The 5,931-nt window shown below is 35.2% G+C and overlaps 1 long non-coding RNA gene across 2 annotated transcripts; it reads right to left on the bottom strand.

Moving 5' to 3' along the window:
• Positions 1–2,741: 2,741 nt before the first annotated feature.
• LOC128659542 (uncharacterized) lies at positions 2,742–5,392 on the bottom strand. 2 transcript variants are annotated; one of them, XR_008402423.1, is made up of 3 exons: positions 5,326–5,392; positions 3,759–3,939; positions 2,742–3,312 (listed from the first exon to the last, which is right to left on the bottom strand). It is a non-coding gene; the product is annotated as an uncharacterized LOC128659542 (long non-coding RNA). The 2 variants fall into 2 exon arrangements; XR_008402424.1 differs by lacking the exon at positions 5,326–5,392 and adding an exon at positions 5,175–5,225.
• Positions 5,393–5,931: the final 539 nt, after the last annotated feature.

Raw genomic sequence — 5,931 nt, 5'->3', positions numbered from 1 at the left:
TTTTAGCGCTCCCAAACTACTATTGATTTTTGTTATCATGTAATAGTAATAGCATGTATTATATTCTCATGTATAATTCTGTTCGTGTAAATATATCTATACCTCCCGTACATCTGTTTGTATGTACAAATTGCAATGTGATTGACTTTTTGCTCATCGTTTCATTTGGGCGATATAGAATCACACACTACAATGACATCTGTCAGTCTACATTATATACATTAATCTGCGCATGATCAAATGCCGTTATAGGTTTGTAAATTTTAATGCACATTCCATCAAATACATTTGGGGTTTACATATGAAGTGGACACTATTTACCAATTTGACACATTAGTTATAAGCCTTTAGGTCTTATAAAACCCTATCATTCATCAATGTGTACTCTCAAATCATTAATATATTCATATATTTTTAATAATGGGCTGTCCCGTTATCTCTCAGTATTTAATATCTTGTGTACCTATTTCAGACATACATAACAATATATTCAGATTATGATAGTAGTTGACAGATCTAAAAAATTTAGGTCTTTCCAACGAATTGATCTATTATATGATCATCTTTACTTACCCACACAGTTTTGAGATTTTTACTAGGTATGACAAGTGGGAGTGTCACTGTTACGTTAAAATGACCTCCCACCTAATTGGCTATGGGATTACACACCCTCTGTACATAGACCAATCGTGACACACCAACCACGATTGGTCGTTCACCTAATTACGTCACAGATAGTTTACGGCCGGCATTGGCTAACAGCCCTTTACAACCGGGAGTTACAGGCACCTTTGACAAAGCAGATGCGAAACGCGTGTCATGTGTTCGCACTGCTCCTCTCCTTTGTGTTAAATTTTTTTTTTAGATGAACTTGTTGGCCTTACTTGCCACTTTGTAGTTTCTAGCGGGTTCTGTGCAACAGAGTTCGGGGGCTTATCCCTTATGGACACTTTAATATAGATACTTACCTTATTGTTATTTAGGGACTGTGTATCCTGTATCTTATATTGCTCTTATATTGCTTTAATAAAATAGTCTCATACAATAACATATTTAAGGACAGTGTCCTCTAGACTACATATTTACCTTTCTAGAATTATAGAATTACGATACTTACAGGGTTATCCTGTTTCTTGAGAGAGGTAGCAGCGCTCTTATCTTTTTTAATTTTAACATTAAATCTCACACCTTTTATTGGTTGCATGATCCACATTGATATTTTAACTACATAATTAAAGGTTATGTTTTAATTTAATTCCACTTTACCGTACTCCACATATATTGTATATATAATCAACCTTTAAAGTGTGCCAAATAATGCTCCTGCCCTCTTTTTGCTACTATCCTTTGTAACTACTTCCAATGGCGCGTTATACCTCAGTTTCGTTAGCCTGGACTCCGGCTGCCGAAAATATTTTTGCTTCCTATAGAAAGTATTAGTAGCCGTTAAATGAAACTGTTAAAACACTGTTAGAGGCTGTTGATACATTGAGAAAAATTACACCTAGCTCAACTAGGTGTAAAAGAGGAAAAGGGAGCTTTTTGAGACCTATTTCCCATTGAAATGTTAAAACTTACAAATAATGCAAGTGTTTAATGTAGAAACAAATTGCAATATGTAATATTTATTGTTATCCCATGTATAGGAATAGTTGCACTTAAAGGGACACTGAACCTAACTTTTTTCTTTCATGATTCAGATAGAGCATGCAATTTTAAGTAACTTTCTAATTTGCTCCTATTACCAAATTTTCTCCATTCTCTTGGTATCTTTATTTGAAAATCAAGAATGTGATTTTAGATGCCGGACCATTTTTGGTGAACAACCTGGGTTGTTCTTGCTGATTGATGGATAAATTCACCCACCAAAAAACAAGCACTGTCCAGAGGCTGAACGAAATAAATAGCATAGATGCCTTCTTTTTCAAACAAAGATAGCAAAAAACAAAGAAAAATTGATAATAGGAGTAAATTAGAAAGTTGCTTAAAATTGCATGCTCTATCTGAATCACGAGAGAAAAAATTTGGGTTCAGTGTCACTTTAAGTGTTTATGGAAATGTCAGTATGTATTTACATATAAAAATATATGCAAGCACATATCTACAGAATTCAAACTAGACCTATGCCTAGGGCAGCAATACATATTACATATATTAAAGGGCCACTGTAAGTAAATATTTTCTATGCCTGTTACTAGCTAACTACCCCAAATACGCTTTTTATCAATAGCATTTCATTAACATATCTCTACCGTATATCAGAAATCTTGTCTGCAAATTTAATTGTTTTCCAAACCCACTCCGTGGGTATCCTTTGCTCTGTACCAATCCGTTTACAATACCTAGGTTTCAAAATGGCGCTTTAAACACAAAGTTATTGGTTTAAGTATTTTGAACATGCAGTGCTGAAAATAGTGGGCAGGATAACGTGACATCATTGGCGAATAAAAGATATAACTTTTAGAACGTTATGAAACTTCGTTTTGGAGAAAATATGTCAGTAGGTTTTAATTAATGTTTATTAACTTTAATATGTTACTTGTTTAGCTTAAAAATTATAACAGAAAGTAATCCTTTAATAAAGCGGGAAAATATAATTATAATAAAAAATAGTATTTGCTTATAGTTAAAAAAAAATATGTATTATAAATAAGTGTATCTTTGTTTTTGTTTCTCTTTAGAGGTGATCACAGGTAAGAAGCACAGACGTTAAATGTAAATTTTATAGTGTAAGGTCGGGTTACCATAGCAACTAACTTTATTTTCAAGAAATCCAACGTTGGAAGGAAGCGTTAACACAACGTTAACTTACATCTACACGAAAAGAGCGACTGGACGCAATGCACAAAATATTTCAATGGAAACCTGGTACGAAAATGGAGCCGTAAATTACTTTTAGCTGTCTGGAACTTCGGTAGCTTACGGCTTAATTTTTAACAACTCAATGGAAGCGAGCCTTCAGTCGGTGTTTAATGTCCCTTTAATGTTAATATCACTGGTTTACATTCATGGCTCCCAGGTTCTCTTTTCATCAGTGATTCCCTCAGGGACCTTCTTGAATTGGGGGGGAAATACCAGTATTCACTATCACATCTTTCATCTGCCGAGTGTAGTACATATGCTCAGTGCAGTTTTGAAGCTGAAGGAGGTCTATAGTCAGCAGTCTCAGTTTCCTTGCAATACTCATGGGTTGCTTCTTGAATAAAGTAGAAACATTTGTAGTCCCCTCCAATTGATACTCCTAGACACACCCTATCCAGGGCTAATGCCTATGTGATGGTTTGGGACATCAACATTTTGGGAAGTGTAAATCTGCAACCAAATTAAAACAAGGGACAGAGATCTGCATTATTATTTTGAATTAACTAATTTTAAGTTGAAAACACTACTAAGCCATTGGAATAAAACAAAAATGATTCAAATGAACCTGAAAAAGCAATGTGTTCCAATGCACTAATGCCTTTGTTTAAGTAATAAAATACAAAACATGATCAAGTGACCTTAACAAACTTCTGTTATTTCCTATGAAATAGTATTATTTCATATGCAAAAAATATTTAAACACATTTAGTAAATATTAAAGCTGTTTATGTTTATTTTGAAGTGCACAACTGGTGCACAGGATAGAAGATCATTGTCTGATAAGGAACATTCTCACAACTCTACTGGTGAACACTGACATTACCCACAAACATACGTGCAAGCAAATGTATACTTTTCTACACATATTACAGGGAAAAATAATGATTTACATGTACCTCTCCTGAGGAAGCCAGCTGATTTCTGCAGCAACAGGTAAAGCATGACTGAAGAGAGATGTGATTGTTGTGTCCTCTGTATACGCGTTATTCATCACTGCCAAAATAAGGTTTCTGGTACTGTATTACTCAATATCCCCTTTTTTCCTCTCTCTTCTATTCAGTGAATATTGAGAGATGGCTGATAAAGAAGAAAAAATGATTTGCCTATGATATTGCGGGTGCATGTGAGTGCATAATATCTACTCCAAGACTATTGTATCTGTTACATTATCAACCTATTTGTTTCCTTCTTACTCAATTCTATTTTCATACCATCTGCTTTTAGTTGTGATAAGCTGCTGCAATTTCAAAAGGGAAGTATTATTCTTTAAAGGGGCTTTTTACTTTAGTATTTTTATTGTTTAAAAAGATAGATAATCCATTTATTAATTTTTACCTCTGTGATTACCTGGTATCTAAGCCTCTGCAGACTGACGCCTTATTTCAGTTTTTGAGAGACTTGCATTTTAGCCAGTAAGTGCTGACTAAATAACTCCACTTGAGTGAGAACAAAGTTATCTATAAGGTACGTATGAAGTAGCGCTGTCTAGCTGTGAAAAACTGTCAAAATGAACTGAGATATATAGGAGGTGGCCTTCAAAGGATTATAAATCAGTTTGAGCCTACCTAGGTTTAGCTTTCAAAAAAGATTTCCTAGAGAACAAAGCAAATTTGATGATTAAAGTAATTTGGAAAGTTGATTAAAATTGCATGCCCTATCTGAATTCTGAAAGTTAAGTTTTAACTAGACTGTCCCTTTAAATCTTTAAACATTCACAGTTGTAATGTGTTAAAAAGTCATCATAAGATTTCCACATATCCCAATATGTTTTATATTGTTTTTTTGATGATTAGCCTTGCATTATTTTTATTTATAAACCAGTTTTTCTTTTAACTTTTTGTTGTTGTGTGATCATACAGTTTTTAACAAGCTACTGTAGTGTTAAAAATATTATTTCTGATCAGCAGCAATTTCATAAAGCTCTTCAAGTATATTTCAATTCATGTCAAATATCTCTTCTCAATCCTGACGTTTCGCACTGAAAGCTGTTAAGCTTGTTTTAGAGAAGAAAGAGAGCTGAATGATACCTCAATTTATCCGTTATTTTCTCTTGGGGTCTAACAGATAGAGCCTGGAAGATAGGCCGCAACTTCATCACTCACATACACCACCCCCCTCAAGTACCTAAATCACTTGAGTAGCGCAGTTTTAATCTGCTACGTTTTATTTTACAAGCCAGAATATTGCACACAGTTGACAAGAGGACTTTTATACTTTATTACAAGCTAAACTACAAGACTTGGATCGACTAATAGACTGTAGGTTCACAGATCTAAGAGCCCTTTGCCAAGAGTTAAATCCGGTAACACTACCTCTCAATATGCACGGAGGCATTCCGGTGAAGGAGGACACAGTTTGGCCTGGAGGAATTGTTGAGAGGGCAGTGGTGGTCCGGGTCCGCTATGTCTAACATCAGGGACTTTACAGCTAGATGTATATCATCACGAAATGTGTACTACCTACCTCTCAATTGCCATACGAGAGTAGGTGTGGGATAGCACCGGACGTTTGGTAGTGGATGCCATGCTCCCTTGTGCCTGATTTGAACTCATAGTTTGCCGAAGAGCTCGGTCATAATAGCAGGGGGTGAACAATCAGGTCTGTGGAGTCTCATAACTTCAAACATAACTGTGTTGCCTCTTTATTATTATCTTTTCTTATGTATTAGTCTGTACTTAGTACTAACAGTTTAAAGTATACTAAGACTTTGTAGTTGTTCTTTTTGTCATATCTACAGCTAAGGATGTTTAATTAGTTAGCCATAAAGTAAGTGTCAGTCTGATTAGAAAGAGATGTAGGGGCGCTGTCTCATTGTGCATCATGATATTTCAGGTTTGCCTAATGAATGCCATACACCTGTTATAGGGTTTCTGGGATAGTTTGGTGTATATATGACAGTTTCCTAATAAACTTCCATATGGTGCCACAAATAGTTAATGTTAACAGGGCGCAGGTAATGAGTAACACTATATATGAGACTGGGATTGACATTAAAGGGGCACGCAGACCCTACTTGACATGCTGCAGGGGTATTTTTATGGATCACTGAGACCACGGAGACTGACTGCA

This window comes from Bombina bombina, chromosome 5 (assembly GCF_027579735.1).
Source record: "Bombina bombina isolate aBomBom1 chromosome 5, aBomBom1.pri, whole genome shotgun sequence".
Lineage (NCBI taxonomy): Eukaryota > Metazoa > Chordata > Amphibia > Anura > Bombinatoridae > Bombina > Bombina bombina.
This window is presented reverse-complemented; position numbering and strand designations above follow the sequence as displayed.